The sequence below is a fragment of the Pseudoliparis swirei genome, chromosome 20, assembly GCF_029220125.1.
Source record: "Pseudoliparis swirei isolate HS2019 ecotype Mariana Trench chromosome 20, NWPU_hadal_v1, whole genome shotgun sequence".
In the NCBI taxonomy this organism is placed as follows: Eukaryota; Metazoa; Chordata; class Actinopteri; order Perciformes; family Liparidae; genus Pseudoliparis; species Pseudoliparis swirei.
The window spans coordinates 7,502,608-7,518,216 of record NC_079407.1 but is presented as its reverse complement, the minus strand read 5'-3'; the positions used below and the strand labels follow the sequence as shown (position 1 = coordinate 7,518,216).

The 15,609-nt window shown below is 43.3% G+C and overlaps 1 pseudogene; it reads left to right on the top strand.

Moving 5' to 3' along the window:
- The first annotated feature begins 10,164 nt into the window (after positions 1 to 10,164).
- LOC130210723 (transmembrane protease serine 2-like) lies at positions 10,165 to 15,486 on the top strand (annotated as a pseudogene).
- Positions 15,487 to 15,609: the final 123 nt, after the last annotated feature.

Genomic DNA, 15,609 nt, shown 5'->3' with positions numbered 1-15,609 from the left:
TTACCTGTATTAATTGTACATATACGCTGAATAAAAGGTTAAGCAATAACTAGGGTGTCACATGTTTTATTTATAAAGTATCTGATAATACATTACACTACATATACTCTGAATAAAAGGTTAAAGCAATAACTGGGTGTCACATGTTTTATTTATAAAAGTATCTGATAATACATTACATGATGTTTACGAACACTGCACACATGGAAAATAGTCGCCACAACAATCTGTAGAGTGTCTTTTGTTAACGAAACGAGTAACAAACGCATCATTAGTAAACAAATTGTTGCCGTAAAGGGCCAACACTTTAGAATAAGGCCATCCTTTTTGTATATGACACAGAAAAAACACACAATGCTGCCCACAAGTAGTGGCTAGATGGTTCTGCACCTGTTTTCTCGAATAAGATATGTGCTCACATGTTTCATTGAGGAACTCTTTTATTTCTCTGGGGAACCCCACATAGTCTGGGGCATGCCCAAAGCTATCGAAAAAGTAACCGTGATTGTGTTTTGTGATATAAATTGCCAACCAATGCTCTCCAGGTTTGTCAGACGCGTGGGTGTTTACAATCATCATTGCAGGGTACGTGTATAATTCTGCCTGAGGTAGTTGATCACAGGCCAGGACCCCCACAAAACGTGTTCCATTAATCATGCATTTTCTGACTATACTAGTCAACTCTATGGTATTCATCGTATTTCAACAGGTACCCATTAATATGCATCCATCAATACCTGACGCTGGTTTGATATCTCAAGTACAGAGTCAAACACTGAATAACATATCAACGTAACTGTTCTAGGCAGAGGTACACGGAATCGAGCCTCCAGACGAACGTTGCCTGTTCTAATCAGCGAGACATTCCCCGAACATCCTTCGTCAGGCTCCAGATTAATGCAGAACATTGAGTAACCATTCCCAAAATCATTGCGGGTGACTGCCAGCGGTCTGTCCTTTAAATGCCTCCCTGTAGTTTGAATCATGTGGTAATATTCTCTAGTGTAGAGCCCGTTTTGGAATGAGGGCTGGAATGGTCTTGATGGGTGTGACTGTCCGTCTGCAGAGATGCTCAAATACTCTAAATCATAGTGTTCAAAATTAAAAGGGTTTCTTGCGTAGCTACCGGTATATCCTTCATTGTCCACAAAGCATAAGACCATGAATTTAGGGAGCTGACCCATGTATAAATTCTCCTGATTGCATACTCTTGTCCCCGCTGGTATGGAAAAAGTTTTTAAAGCGACTCTGTCAAGAGCATATTTAGCATTTGTGTGCTGTAGGGCGCGGCTATGAGCCATTCTGACAGGAGGTGCCACAGTAACCTTTTTCACAAAAATACTGGCTGATACAATCTTAACTCTGTACAGCGTATCCGCTGCTGTCATTAGGGCAAATGCATCTTTTGATCGTATGAATTTCAGAGAAATATCGACGCCGTTAAGCAACAACTTCTCTTGAAAAAACAGATCAGAATGTATCGGGGCTATTAGTTCAACCGTCCGGCTAGCCCCCGTGTAGCTTCCACGCTCCAATAACCCTGTGTTAGCCCCCTGTATGGTGGTCACATTCATATGTGAGCCTGTGTCTTTGCAAAATAATCCAGGGCTGAATTGTGTATCCAGAGTGTCTTTGCTATAGTTGAGCAGACATTCTATTATTCCTCTGTAGGGGTAAGTATTTGAGGATTGTGATATGAGTCTATCACCCAGCATGATGTCTACTTGGGAAAATAAGGTGCATCCTGGATAGTTTATGAATCCTACATCTGCGTCAGCGGGTAAATCAGACCCATCAGGATTCGTAATCTTCACCCTCAAAGACAGATATGAATCATTCAAATCGAGATAATCTTCACCACTCGACGAGATGTAGAACTCCAAGGGTCCGGTATCCGTTATTGCAGACACTGGAGGAATTTCTAAAAATGTAGATTTCTCGAGGGATGTTTGTGTGTAAGGAACCGTAAACAGATCCAGCTCGGTCTTTACACATTCTGCAGATTGTTTATGTATAAGAGACATAGCTTCTTAGTTTCTTAACTTAGGTCTTGTTTGTTTTTTCTTCTTTTTAAAAGATGTCTTTAGCACGTTTTCCCCGTGATCTGCTTCGTTTGGCTGCTGTTTTCTTTTTGACAGGTTTCTTGGTTCTACCTCCTGTTTTACGTCTTTTATTTGTGGTACGGGAACGCCCCCTATTCACTGGTGGTCGTTTCAGAGGGCGCCGCGTATGCACTAACATACCATACCCATTCTGCTTATCCTCCATGGTATGTTTAGTAATTTTCGAGACAACATCACCCATGATATTAGAGGCCGCTGTCCTTAGGTGTGGTTTAGCGATGTTAAATCCTCTTTTTAAAAGAGGTATGGCCATTCTGAAAAGACTTCGAAACATACCTCCCAATCCGTTTCCATACTGGGTACTAGACCCTATAAAACCCTGTAGGTCCCCACCAGCCTGATTCATGTAGTATGTCATATAACGGCCATCGTCTCGAACGTAGGGGGTTCGACCCATCATTCAATAGTTTTAGAAATACTGTTTTATGGGTCTAAAATGTAGCTTTACAATCACTTTACCGTATAAAAAAGGTATATACCTGTTCTGGTCGTCTTTTAAAGCTAGCTCAATGTCATCAAACACGTTTTTGGAGAGCGACGTGTAGTGTGGCTTGTCAAAAGTTAGAGTGGGTATACGTCGCCCCTCGTCAGACACATTTATACATCTCAGGAGTGGTACATGGCTATCGCCAACCAGTTGATAGTCTACAATATCACTATATACATATATGTTATAACAGCCCCCATGAATATCGGCAGCATGTGGGGCGTAATTTCGGTGTAGAGGGTCCACACCTGTGGGAAAAACCGTTCCAGGAACGAATCCTAGAATCTCAGCCAGACGGCCCTTTATGACAATGTTGCTATTTGCCAGACCTCTGATGTAGACCCTATTTTTAAAGCTATCATAGTACATGTATTCCTTGTAAGGCTTTTTGGTTAAGGCACGGAATCGGACGTTAAACTCGTAAACCAGCTCCTCTATAGACCCGTAATAGCCCACTGTCATGACGATAGAAGTCCGGTCCCCCGTTGCTATATCGACGGATATTTGAATACTGGCGTCGCTATCGTTGAAGCTGTTCCACATTTTGGGATATTGAATCTCAATCAATCCAACCTCGTATGGCTCGCTCAAGACGATAGTTTTTGCTAATTTTGTTCTGTAATTCCATATCTTATTATTCGGATATACCAGGTGGGAAGCGTTACTAGGAAGTGTAACATAGAAACCATTCTTATCCATAGCTATACTGTACCGATGTTGTCTGATGAATGGTGCTCAAGTGTGTGACCTTTTGAACGATGGGCCCTACCCTTTTCTATACAGGCACCATGTCTTTTTCAGGGATCCACGTGTTAAACTTCTGGGGCCACCCTAGCCACTTTACAAACACCATATTTTTACCATGATGTTTTTTTCTGGTCAATACGCTTTCTATTTTAAACGTCTTGTTTTTACCTATAATGACCTTGTGTAGTTCTCCCTCGTAAAAGGTGCCCCTCACAGGATCGTTGGCACTATCGGTTAGTTTATAAACAGGCGGATCCCTGGATAGACACTCTGATATGATGAAATGCTCATCTGTGAATGTCTGCTTATAACCTTTCCTAAACACCCCTCGGAGTTTTGAGATTCTTACGTTGTCTCCCTTGCTAAATTTAAAAACCAGGGGTTTCTGAGGCTTCAACTTGTACAGATGCATGAATACTATTTTTTCATTGTTTTTATCTACAGCGCTTGGTGTCATATTTATAGACCTATGACGAGAGTTATTATAGGCTTTAACAAGATCCTGAACCACCTCTACATATCTGCGTGAGTTAACAGACGTTAAATACCTCCACATGCGGGTCTTGTAGGTTCTGTTAAAACGTTCTATGATGCTAGCCTTTGTCTCGTTTGATGTTGAAAAATGCTTGATTTTATACTGATCCATTAACTGATGAAATTTTTTGTTATAAAATTCTGTCCCCTCATCTGTCTGCAGCTTCACAGGGATGCGTCCCTCGTTCAAAATGTCTTTAAAGGCGGTTGTCACAGAGGCGGCTGATTTGTTAGATAGACATCTCACCCAGGCGTATTTAGAAAAGACATCTATACACATCAATAGGTATCGTACGTTATCGTTTTCCTCTGAATATTCGATCATATCTACAAGATCGGCCTGAAACTGGTGGTCTATACCCCTCACCAGGACCCTATTCCTAGGGAAGTTTATAGCCGCTTTGGCATGGAGGGTATAAACATCTTGTTCTAATAAAAAATTGTTGACCTTGGATAATTGTGGCATAATGCCTGTTTGCTCTCTGACTGCATTACGTAGTTTTGCTACACTACCTAAGCCCCCCGGATGAGCTGGATCGTAATAAATCGTCTGTAGTGTCCTATCCATGATGAAGGTTTGTTAGAAATGATCACAGCAGTATCTGTAACAAACTGTTTTATTGCACCCACCCACACATAAACAACACATCATCGTATTTTGTCGATAGTGATAAACACATGTTTGATACCATAAGAAGAAACAATAGCATGCTCAACGGTTATAGGGTGGCCGATGTACAGACTTTAGCCACCTATCACATAGTTTCTGAAGCCTGAGGGCCCAATTGTACCCTGGGGGCTCATAATCAGATGGCATGGGGTCCTCGTAGTTTACAAGCTCTGCGGGCACATTATCAACGGTAAGCAGATTATGGCATATCATGGCTGCAGCTCCATTGATCCGATCAGCTGTTGTTTCAATACCATAGAGTGACACATACATTTGCACTGTTGGTATGAAATCGTCGGTCCACAAGGTATACATCAACTCCTCATAGTGCTCAGTGTAGAAGTCTTCTGGTATAGGCCACAGGCAGGGATGATGGATCTGACTGGGATGAGCAGTATAACATCCGTAACATTTTTTCTCCTTATAGTATTGTACGGCAGCTGACAACAGACGTAGAACCCCCGTTTTAACACATTCTGTGAAACATGGGTGTTCTTTTTTAGGGGAGTCGGGAGGTCCTATGATGTCAAGCCCTCGGGTAGTCGTGGCAACGGTCTCCCACGTGTCCTGATGATGCTGTAAGGTCATAGCATGCCCGGCCATAAAATATGCAACAGGGTCAACAGGGCAGGTGTCCTCGGCGTCCGTATTGTCAGTATAAGGGGGGTTCTTCACTTGATCGGCCCATGAATGGTTGGCCTCTGTGTTTTCAGCGTCTGAAAATAAAATAAAAAACATATGTGTCAATTATGCAACAAATTTTAAACATATGAAAAAAAAAAACATACACATGTTGAAACATACCTTGATTTCCCCCCTTTAGAAGACATGGGCTTGTCGACTTTATCAGATCCGTGGCCGCATGATAGCAGACACCCCAATTTGCATACCAATTGGCGCATCATCGTAGACAAGACGTTTTCTAAGAGAGCCGTAAGTCTCATAGACTCTGTCTGACCTGATAGCTTTGTCGACCTGGCTGAACAGACCCTGCATGGCCTGCCAATCACACCATTGAACAAAGAATGTGGTCTGAAACCATTTATCATACTCGCTACTATTGAACTGGTGGGTTGTCTGACCATAACCCGTCACCCCTCTACACACCAACATGTGTTCACGGTTCAGACAACTGCTAACCAATAGAAACCCTAGCGGTGATCGGGGGAGGGGTCCTGTATCTATATGGTATATTTGAGCACCTGTTTCACTATACCAGTGGGCTGTTGTCATACTATCAGACGGGTTACCCGGCTCAAATGACCCTCCGATTACTGAACGACACTGTCTCCAGTCACTAACAGACAATAACATGCCCTTCACGTAGCCCTGGGATCTGGTACGCCCCATATGTTTACTCATTAGCCCTACAGTACCGTTAGAATAGGTAACCTTGTAAACATACCCATAGACCCCTAGGTGCTCAGCATCTACGCGGGGACCATCATCAGAGGTACGCCGCCCCTGTATGACTGTATCCACATCTGTATACACGGCTGCAGCGACACCTGCTGGCTTATCTATATTATTAGGATTACAGGACCCCAACGTACCTATAGAACCAGCAGGGTTGTCTTTATCGTTGTTGATGGTGTTGTCGTTGTCGATGTCAGACATAATGACTGTATGTAGATAGCTCAAAAATAAAAACAAACAATAAAATAAAAATCAAAAAAAGATAGCTCAAAAATAAAAGAGATAGATCAAAAAATTTAAATAAAAAAAGAAGAAAAATAATCCTGGCAGATATCCAACACACTCCCACAAACAGAAGCAGCAGCAGGTGAGTTAGCAGTTAGCAGTTAGCAATAGGTGTAACAATAGTAATAGGTGCCAACTACGAAGTACACTCCAGTGACCAGACTGTTGGAAACTGACCTCTTGCCCCAAAAACCCCCTCTATATATACGCCTACCGGTATAAGCCCTCCCTCCATCCCTCCCTCCCTCCCTCCCCCCTTATTCATAAGTAGTATGCACCCAATAACATAGTTCCCTACTCCTCCAAACACGCCCCCACTCCCTTAGCATCCCGCCCCTACCCGCTCGTGCATGTATGCGGTACAAAGTTACATTAGTGCCTGTGGGGCGGGGTGACACACCCCTTACAGACATTTCAGCACATTGATAAACACTTTGTATTATTAAAGACACAGGGAAGGGGTTTATAAATGTTTAAATGGTACAAACAAGAGCTCCTATCTATAGGGAATTATTTTATTTTATAGATTTTTAATTTGTGATAATATTTTTATATTTTAAATAATATATTTTAATTTTTATTTAAATAATTTTTTTTTTTTCATAAAAAATATGCATAATAGGGACATATATATGCGTGCATGAGAGTGCATGTGAGGTGGCGCGCGTGCACGTACGTATACGCGCATACATGTCCCTATACTACTACTCTTATCGCCCAAACAGATCCACGGATGATGCTGTCTCCCAGGTACTGCACACCACACTCTCTCATCTGGACAGCCAGAGGGGGGGCTATGTGAGACTGCTGTTCATTGATTATAGTTCAGCTTTCAACACCATAGTCCCCTCCAGACTGGCCGGCAAGCTGATTGAGCTGGGACTGAACACCCCCCTGTGTGCTTGGATCCTGGACTTCCTGACCGCCAGGCCACAGGTGGTCAGGGTGGGCAGACACACCTCCAACCCCCTCACCCTGAACACAGGATCCCCCCAGGGTTGCGTCCTCAGCCCCTACTGTACTCCCTGTACACACATGACTGTGTGGCCAGGTTCAGCTCCAACACCATCATCAAGTTTGCGGATGACACAGTGGTGGTGGGCCTGATCTCCGACAACGACGAGAAGGCCTACCTGGAGGAAGTTGCTGATCTGTCACTCTGGTGCCAGGACAACAGCCTCCTCATGAATGTCACCAAAACTAAGGAGCTGATTGTGGACTTTAGGAGGGTACAACAACAGAGGACGTACTCACCACTGGGGATTAACGGGACTACTGTGGAGAGGGTGAGCGGGTATAAATACCTGGGAGTCCACATCACCGAGGATCTGACATGGTCAACGAACACAGACACTCTGGTGAGAAAGGCAAGGCAGCGCCTCTACCACCTCAGGCAGCTGAGGAAATTTAAAGTTTCCCAGAGGATCCTTCAGTCCTTCTACTCTGGAGCTGTAGAGAGCGTCCTGACAGGAAGCATCACAGCCTGGTTTGGCAACTGCTCCGCTCAGGACAGGAAGGCTCTGCAGAGAGTAGTGCGTTCGGCTGAACGCACTATTGGAACTACACTCCCACCCTGCAGGACTTGTACACCAGGAGGTGCAGAACCAGAGCCGGCAGGATCATGAAGGATCCTCACCACCCCAACAACAGACTGTTTCAGCTGCTGCGGTCAGGCAGGCGCCTCCGTAGTCACGCTGCAAGAACAGAGAGACTGAGACGGAGTTTCTTTCCTCAGGCCATCAGGATTGTGAACTCCGACCTCACCAGGACCCCCACATAGACCCACACAACTGCCCCTCTTAGGCACACACACACACACACACTTACTGTAAATATTGTGTTGTTTTTTATTGTAAATAGTGTGTACTTGTTGCCCTTGCACATTCCTGCTGAGCATTGCCACTTTCATTTCACTGCACACCCTGTGTGTGTATGTGACAAATAAAACATCTTGAATCTCTTGAATCTTAAGATAAGATAAGATAAGATAAGATATTCCTTTATTAGTCCCTCAGTGGGGAAATTACAGGATCACAGTAGTATAGCTCACTGATAAAACGAATAATAAAATAGAAACAAGTAATATAATAAGCATTAAAAAAGAAAACATCAGTAGAATATAATAAGCATTAAAAACAGTAGAATATATGTACAGACTGAATAAAAAGTATATATATATATATAAACAAAGTATATAAACAAAAGTACTTCAGCATATTGCACATGTTGTTGCACCAGGTAGTGGTAGAGTGATAAAGTGATAAACTGCTGAGTGACCAAGTTCAGTTTGGTTGTGAAGTGGCCTACCGGGAGCTCAGCCGGTTGTGTAGCCTAACCGCAGCGGGAAGAAAGGACTTGCGGTACCTCTCCCTCAGACACCGGGGATGAATCAGCCGGTGACCGAAGGAGCTGTGCAGCGCTACCAGAGTGTCCTGCATGGGGTGGGAGGCGTGGCTCATCATGGACGACAGCTACGTCATCATCCTCCTGTCCCCCACCACTTCCACGGTATCCAGAGGACGCCCCAGCACGCTGCTGGCCTTCTTTATCAGCTTGTCCATTCTCCTCCTGTCAGCTGCAGTGATGCTGCTGCACCAGAAGACCACTCCGTAGAAGATGGCTGATGCCACCACAGAGTCGAAGAAGGTCTTCAGGAGTGCACCCTGCACCCCGAAAGACCTCAGTCTCCTCAGCAGAAAGAGTCTGCTCTGTCCCTGGGTCACAGGTTCTCAATCTTTACATTGGTTTTAAGGATATTGTTGTGTATTATACATGTAACTCTCTGTTGTGTCGCTTGTTAATAAAGGGGGTGTTATTCTCCCTCTTCCTCTTCTCTAGATATGCGGCAAAATTAATGTTATACAAACTGAGACAACATCTTGTCACGACTCAAAAAACAGGACCCAAAAGCACGACTCCAAAGTTCAGGGGAATCAAAAGGGTTTATAAGAAAACAGAAAATCACAGCTATGCTGGAAAAAGACTTGAACAAAGTACAAAACAAAATCACAACTATGTTGGAAAAGCAAACCAGGACAACAACCTACACTATAAAGAACGCTCAGGACGAGACAAGAGACAAGACGATCTGACACAAGACACAGGTAGACACAGGCTTAAATACATGAGGAGATGGGGAACAGGTGGACACAATCAGGGGTGGAGCAGGCAATCACACTAACGAGGAAACACCGGGGCAGGAAATAAAGTTTCTGAAACGAGAGAGGACAGTTACTACAAAATAAAAGCGGACATGGGAAACAGAACTAAAACTTAACATAAACGACGAGACATGACACATCTCTGTGGTGTGTTTGATGTCGTTGAATATTGAAAGCAAACATGTGGTGGGGGGGGGGGGGTAAAAAAACGTTTGTTCAAAATGATCTCTCAGTTAATTAAATTGGACTGACTGCTAATTAATCACATATTTTTCAGATATAACTGCATGTCCTGTCAATCATTGGCTCAGGTACTGAGGCCTAATGTGTTTGCCTGTATACAGTTAAAGTGGAGTACCTTTCCATGGCACAATCCGTGTCACGGCGATCGCTCAGCACGCTGACAGCTCGGCAGAAAACACTTTGTGGGATGTTTAGACGGGGCAGTCATCCTTTTTGTGCCTGTTGTGTGCTCAGGGGGGGACTTTTAAGCCGATGCCAGTGAAGAGCGGGGAGTGGCAACTCGCACCGTCATACAAGATCTGTGTTTCATCACTGATGGGAGAACTCACGGAGGAGATACTGGATCAGAGCAGTGCTGGGAAGAACCTTCAATAACTCTCGGAGTGGACACTGATATCGGCCAGATTAATAACATGCAAGTTTGATGATTGAAAATATCACAGGAAGACATTTTTTTAATAATCAGTTGATTGTCAGATATTTTTGATTGAACAGAGAATGGCCACAAATCTGGTAAGTTTTCAATTTATATGCGTCAGTTTGAATTAGTTTTAGTTCAATGATGCCAGTAATGAAAATATAAGTTTCTAAATATGAGTACATAAAATACGTATTATTTTGTATTTGAAAATCGGAACAATCTCACATGTGCGTTTATATTTTAGGCTTCTTTTTGTAATTCTCTATCCTACAAGCAGCCAGAGTATGAGAGCTTCTCTCTTGTCTCATCACTTGTGCTTTACTGACAGTACCTGGACTCAGGTCCTTGTTTCATCCGTGACGACGGGGAGCGGAAACTTCCTCCACTCAGCCGCTCAGATGTGAAGCCTCAGTATGTTCATTGTGTGGCTTCGAAACCTCCACCTGAAATCAACCTCTCCGGTCTCAAACACAGAAGTAGGCCGGTCTCCTGTTCAACACTCTTCACATGTTTCTAAAATAGGATCTTTGTGCAGGATTTGAAATGCTGTTTAGCAAGCAAAATACAATGTATGGTATGCATTTTAATTTGAATGTTTACAGTTTGTACCAAATGTGCAAAAATGTAAATAAACTATCCAAATGTATATTAGAGATACATAAATACATGTGATCAACTCATTACTGTCATTATCCAACTATAAATGTCAGCCTCATACAACAACAGCAATTCCATAGAGATGCATTTATGTGTGTGTGTGTGCATGTGTGTGTGTGTGTGTGGGGTCCTGTCAGGTGAAAAACAAAGGTGTGTGAAGTTCACTGTGGCTGCTGTGATCTGCCTGCTGCTCCTCCTGCTGGTGGCGGGAGTCCTCCTCGCTTACTACTGTGAGTGCAGGTTTGATCCCCGCGGGCCACCGTACTCGCCCTGATGCCCTTACAGACGATCTGTGAGTTGATTCTCGTCTGTCGTCGCCTCAGACTCCTCGTCCTGTGCGCACGGGATGCAGTGTGGCGATGGGAGCTGTGTGTGGGAGTCCCAGTGGTGTGACGGGGTGACAGACTGTCGTTCAGGCCAGGATGAAGCCAACTGCGGTAAACGAGCTCGTCCAGGGGCGCCAAGTGCAGAAAAAACACCTGTTCATCTTTTCATTGGCCTTCATATTTATAAAATCAAGCTACACATCTTTTACAGCTAAAAGGAACCCCGTGATGTATTGTTTTTACTTTCACCTCGTCAGGCTTAGATTAGAGATGATATCTAAGATCTGGGTGCGTCACTGTTAACGTCCCATGAACACATTGTCCTGTAGTTCCACATCATTTAAATTGGAGGCCATCATTAGTGTCGAAAGTAGTTTTATAAAAGGTGTCATAAAAGGAACTTTAAGAGACTTCTTAGGAGTTTTTTAAAGCACCAAACTTCTCCAACTCTACTCCAGATTCCAAAGAGAACCGTGTTGTTCTTGTCCAGTGATATGTTGTGTAACAGCCTCCCTGTTTGTGCTTAGTGAGGCTGCATGGCTCCAGCTTCCTGCTCCAGATCTACTCGACTCAGAGTCGAAACTGGAGGACTGTTTGTTCTCACGGCTGGACCGACCAGCAGGGGAGGGCGAGCTGCCAGCAGGTCGGCTTCAGCCGGTGAGACGCTCCTTCACTAATTGTTTTCACTCCAGTCTGACAGGTGAAGGATTTGTGTGTTTTTATATTTTTCCGTTGTGTGGTTTGACAGGGGCACTTATTTTAAATCAGGCCAACGGCAGATTGATTCAAATGATGGGTACTTAATAGCCAAGTCTGCCTTCAACCCTGAGGCGTCCATACTGAAACAGCTGGTGCTCAGGTGAGTGAACTGGAGGAACCCGTGTCAATGTGTTCATGCTAAATCAACATGGACCGAATTACACCTCAAATGTCTGTTCTTTTGCCATCTGCAGCAACACCTGTCCCAACAACCGGGCGGTCACTTTGCATTGTACTGGTATGTTATTGCTATGAAGTGAAAGTGGTGGCTGGTACTGGTTCTGCATTTTAGTTGATTATTTGCTGCACTTAAAGGTTTTGGATTTTCACACTATAAACCTAAGACTTGCCTGCATATCATTTCTCCTAAAACTAGCATCTCCGAGTGCCTTTTGTCTCCTCTATATCGTGTGCATAAATCAAATTAAATGCAAAGGTGACATCAAAAAGATCCAAGATCTCTTTCGCTGTTTAAAATGATGATCTTCATTTAAGATCCTGTTATTTGTTTACATTTTAATCAATACACGTTTGTTGTTCAATTTAAAAAAGGCCACACCATTGTCCACATCACAAGACTATGATGATAAGATCTTTCAGCTCATGTTCTGTATCTTTAGTGCTTCTATCGGCCCCGTAGCGGTGCAACGAAGCCTCTCTAACAGCAGTTTTGCCCTCAGATTGTGGGAGCAGGGTGAACTCCAGCAGGGCCTCTGGGGGCCAGCGGGCCTCTCCAGGGGCCTGGCCGTGGCAGGTCAGCCTGCAGGTTGCGGGCTCCCATCGCTGTGGAGGAGCCATCATCTCCCCCTACTGGATAGTCACTGCAGCACACTGTGTGGCCAGGTGAGGCCTCTGCGTCACACTTCCTGGATCCGCATGAGTGGCCCGATCCGGCTGGACTCTACTCTCTGCTGTGTGTCCTCTGCAGGGCCTCCAGCCCCGAGGACTGGGCCGTGTACGCTGGCATCGTGGATCCACTCGACACTCTGTTCAACCCTGCATACTCTGTGAGCCGCGTGGAAGCCCACGAAGGCTTCAACTGGGTCACTCGCAGGAATGACATAGCTCTCATGAGGCTCTCTAAACCTCTGGCCATCACAGGTGTTTAAAGGCACATTTACATACACAACGATAAAAAGATGAATGCTGAGTACAATAAAAACACAGGGTAGTCTTTGTGTAGTCAGTTATTCTATTGTATATCTCTTATAAACCCTCAGCTGCCAGTTTATTAGGTATCAGTTTCAACAAAGAAGTGAACATTTAAACTTTCATGAAGGAGGATTTATTGCAGGACTGCTGAATTAGACTGCATTATTTTTAGTTCTGTGAACTCAATACATTTTCTTTGTGGAAACCAGCTGATAAATGACAACAGACATACTTCTTTCCTTCGGTAGCCTCCAGTAATATCCGACCTGTGTGCCTCCCAAATGTTGGCGAGACATCGCTGCTCCTCAGAAGGGATGGATAACACGATTCAGTCGCACCGCCAATGGAGGTGAGACAGTTATGCTCACACGTGGTTATGTGTTGTGATTCAGGACTTTTAAAGATATTAGAAATTTAAAGCAATTTACCAAAGTCATATTTTGACTTTAGAAGTGTGTAAAGCAACAGTATTCACTGCTGTCTGTTGACCACTGGATGGCACCAGAGACTGGAAATGTGTCACCCGTGCTGAATGCTAGTGATTCACAGTGATATTATGTTTCAATAAAAGTTGTAATACTACAGTGTATAAATACTCTGTGACAAGTACTGCATTCTGAATTCCCAGAATATATAATTTTTTTAATTCTACATATTCAATTTAAATTCAATTCAGTTTCTTTTGTGTAGCCCAATATCACAAATTTGCCTCAGAGTGCTTTACAATCTGTACACATACGACATCCCTGTCCCAGGACCTCACATCGGATCAGGAAAAACTCCCAAAGAAATAGAAAAAAACCTTTAACAGGGAAAAAAGGAAGAAACCTTCAGGAGAGCAACAGAGGAGGATCCCTCTCCAGGATGGACAGAAGCAGTAGACGTCATGTGTACAGAAGGAATCATTACAGTTACAACACATTCAATGAGTATGACAGAGTGTATGAATAGTTGGTAGTAGGCATGGACCACGATCCAGACCTCCGTGATCCATCAGGCAGATGGAGGTAGAGAGGAGTGGGCGGGGCATCAGCAGGGCCATACATATTGATGCATCGCTTTAATGTCACAGAGTGTAAAGACAAAGATGATTTGAATCTAATATAATATTCAACTATGTCTTTCTTTTTTTTACATATGATATATGAACAAATACCTAAATCACATTGAATGAAGGTGAACGGTCATTCTTTTATTTTGACAGACTCTGGCTCTGTACACCTGATGGAGGCTCAGGTCTCTCTCATAAACGCCTCATACTGCAACAGCTCCAGCGCTCACGATGGCAGGATATCACAGGACATGTTATGCGCCAGAGAGACGGAGGCGGTAGCCAACGTGTGCCATGTGAGACAAGCCACAATGATTTAAATGCTGGAATAAAATGTTCAATGTTTTGTATTTATAATGAGACAATGATACACATTAAAATGTCACAATTATTTTCGTTTCGTCGTAAGTTCAAGACAGTTGCAGTGGGTTCATATTTCCACATATGTGTAAATACATTCTTGAAATAGAGATGTGACCCTATAGAACAATGTAGTCAAAGAAATGAAAGTGCACCCAGGCAGCAACAGACACTCTTTATGATGAGATATCTTCTGGGTTAAATTGAGCAGTTCCTGCACTTTAAAGACACATTTTCATGCTCTTATGTAACTCGCTTTGAGGCCTAGTCCAACAAGACCTGCATTATGTTCTGTACGTGGTAAAAGTTTTGACTTACAACAAACTGCTCATACAGTCGATTTAACAATGAATGTAAAGTTAGAGTTGGCAGCTGACCATGAAATCATGTTTTATTTGTGGACCGTAGCGATCCTCGCCTTGAAGGACCTTAAATGTGTCTGAGACGACATGAAAAGCATTTATTGTGTTAAAATTTCACTAAAAGAGATGTTGGGATAATTGTAATGCTCTTAATCTGTAATGTGGGATTTTTGATAAGTGTTGCATCTTCCAGTGTGTAGTTCATATTAAATATCTTTCCGTTGTGTTCCTCAGACTGACAGCGGCGGCCCTCTGGTGTCCCTGAAGGGCGGAGTGTGGTGGCTCATAGGGGATGCCGTTTGGGGAGAACACTGCCCTGAGCAGAGCAAACCAGCTGTTTATGGCAACGTCACCTATTTTATGGACTGGATCTACCAACAGATGCGGGTAAAGAAACAGTGAAAGGTTGCACTTGGAAAGGCAGTTAAACAAAATCAGATTGTAATCAATGCAGAGTATTTCCGTGTAGGGATAATTTGTAGCATTTGATGTAATCTGCTTGGAAGACCAGCTGCAATAAGAAGGTTTATCCGTCTGCTGCTCCGAGTAGTAACACTGCTCGACTCATGCTGGAGGACAGGGATGAAACCGACACGAGTTGTATTATTGCAGTGAGCAATTCATTTGAATTACAGCTGTTTTTATGAATTAGTTATTTCAATTATGAAATAAAAACGTGTTAAATTGTGATTTTCTTTACAGAAGCATCAAGATGACAAGACCAAAGAATAACCATCGTTAATTCCTCAACAATATTGATCTTAGTTACATGATGTATTTTCTACATATTACTGTTCTGTGTTTTCATAATTACAATTTTACTTTTGATGCTCAAATTCACATAAGAAGCTCGAA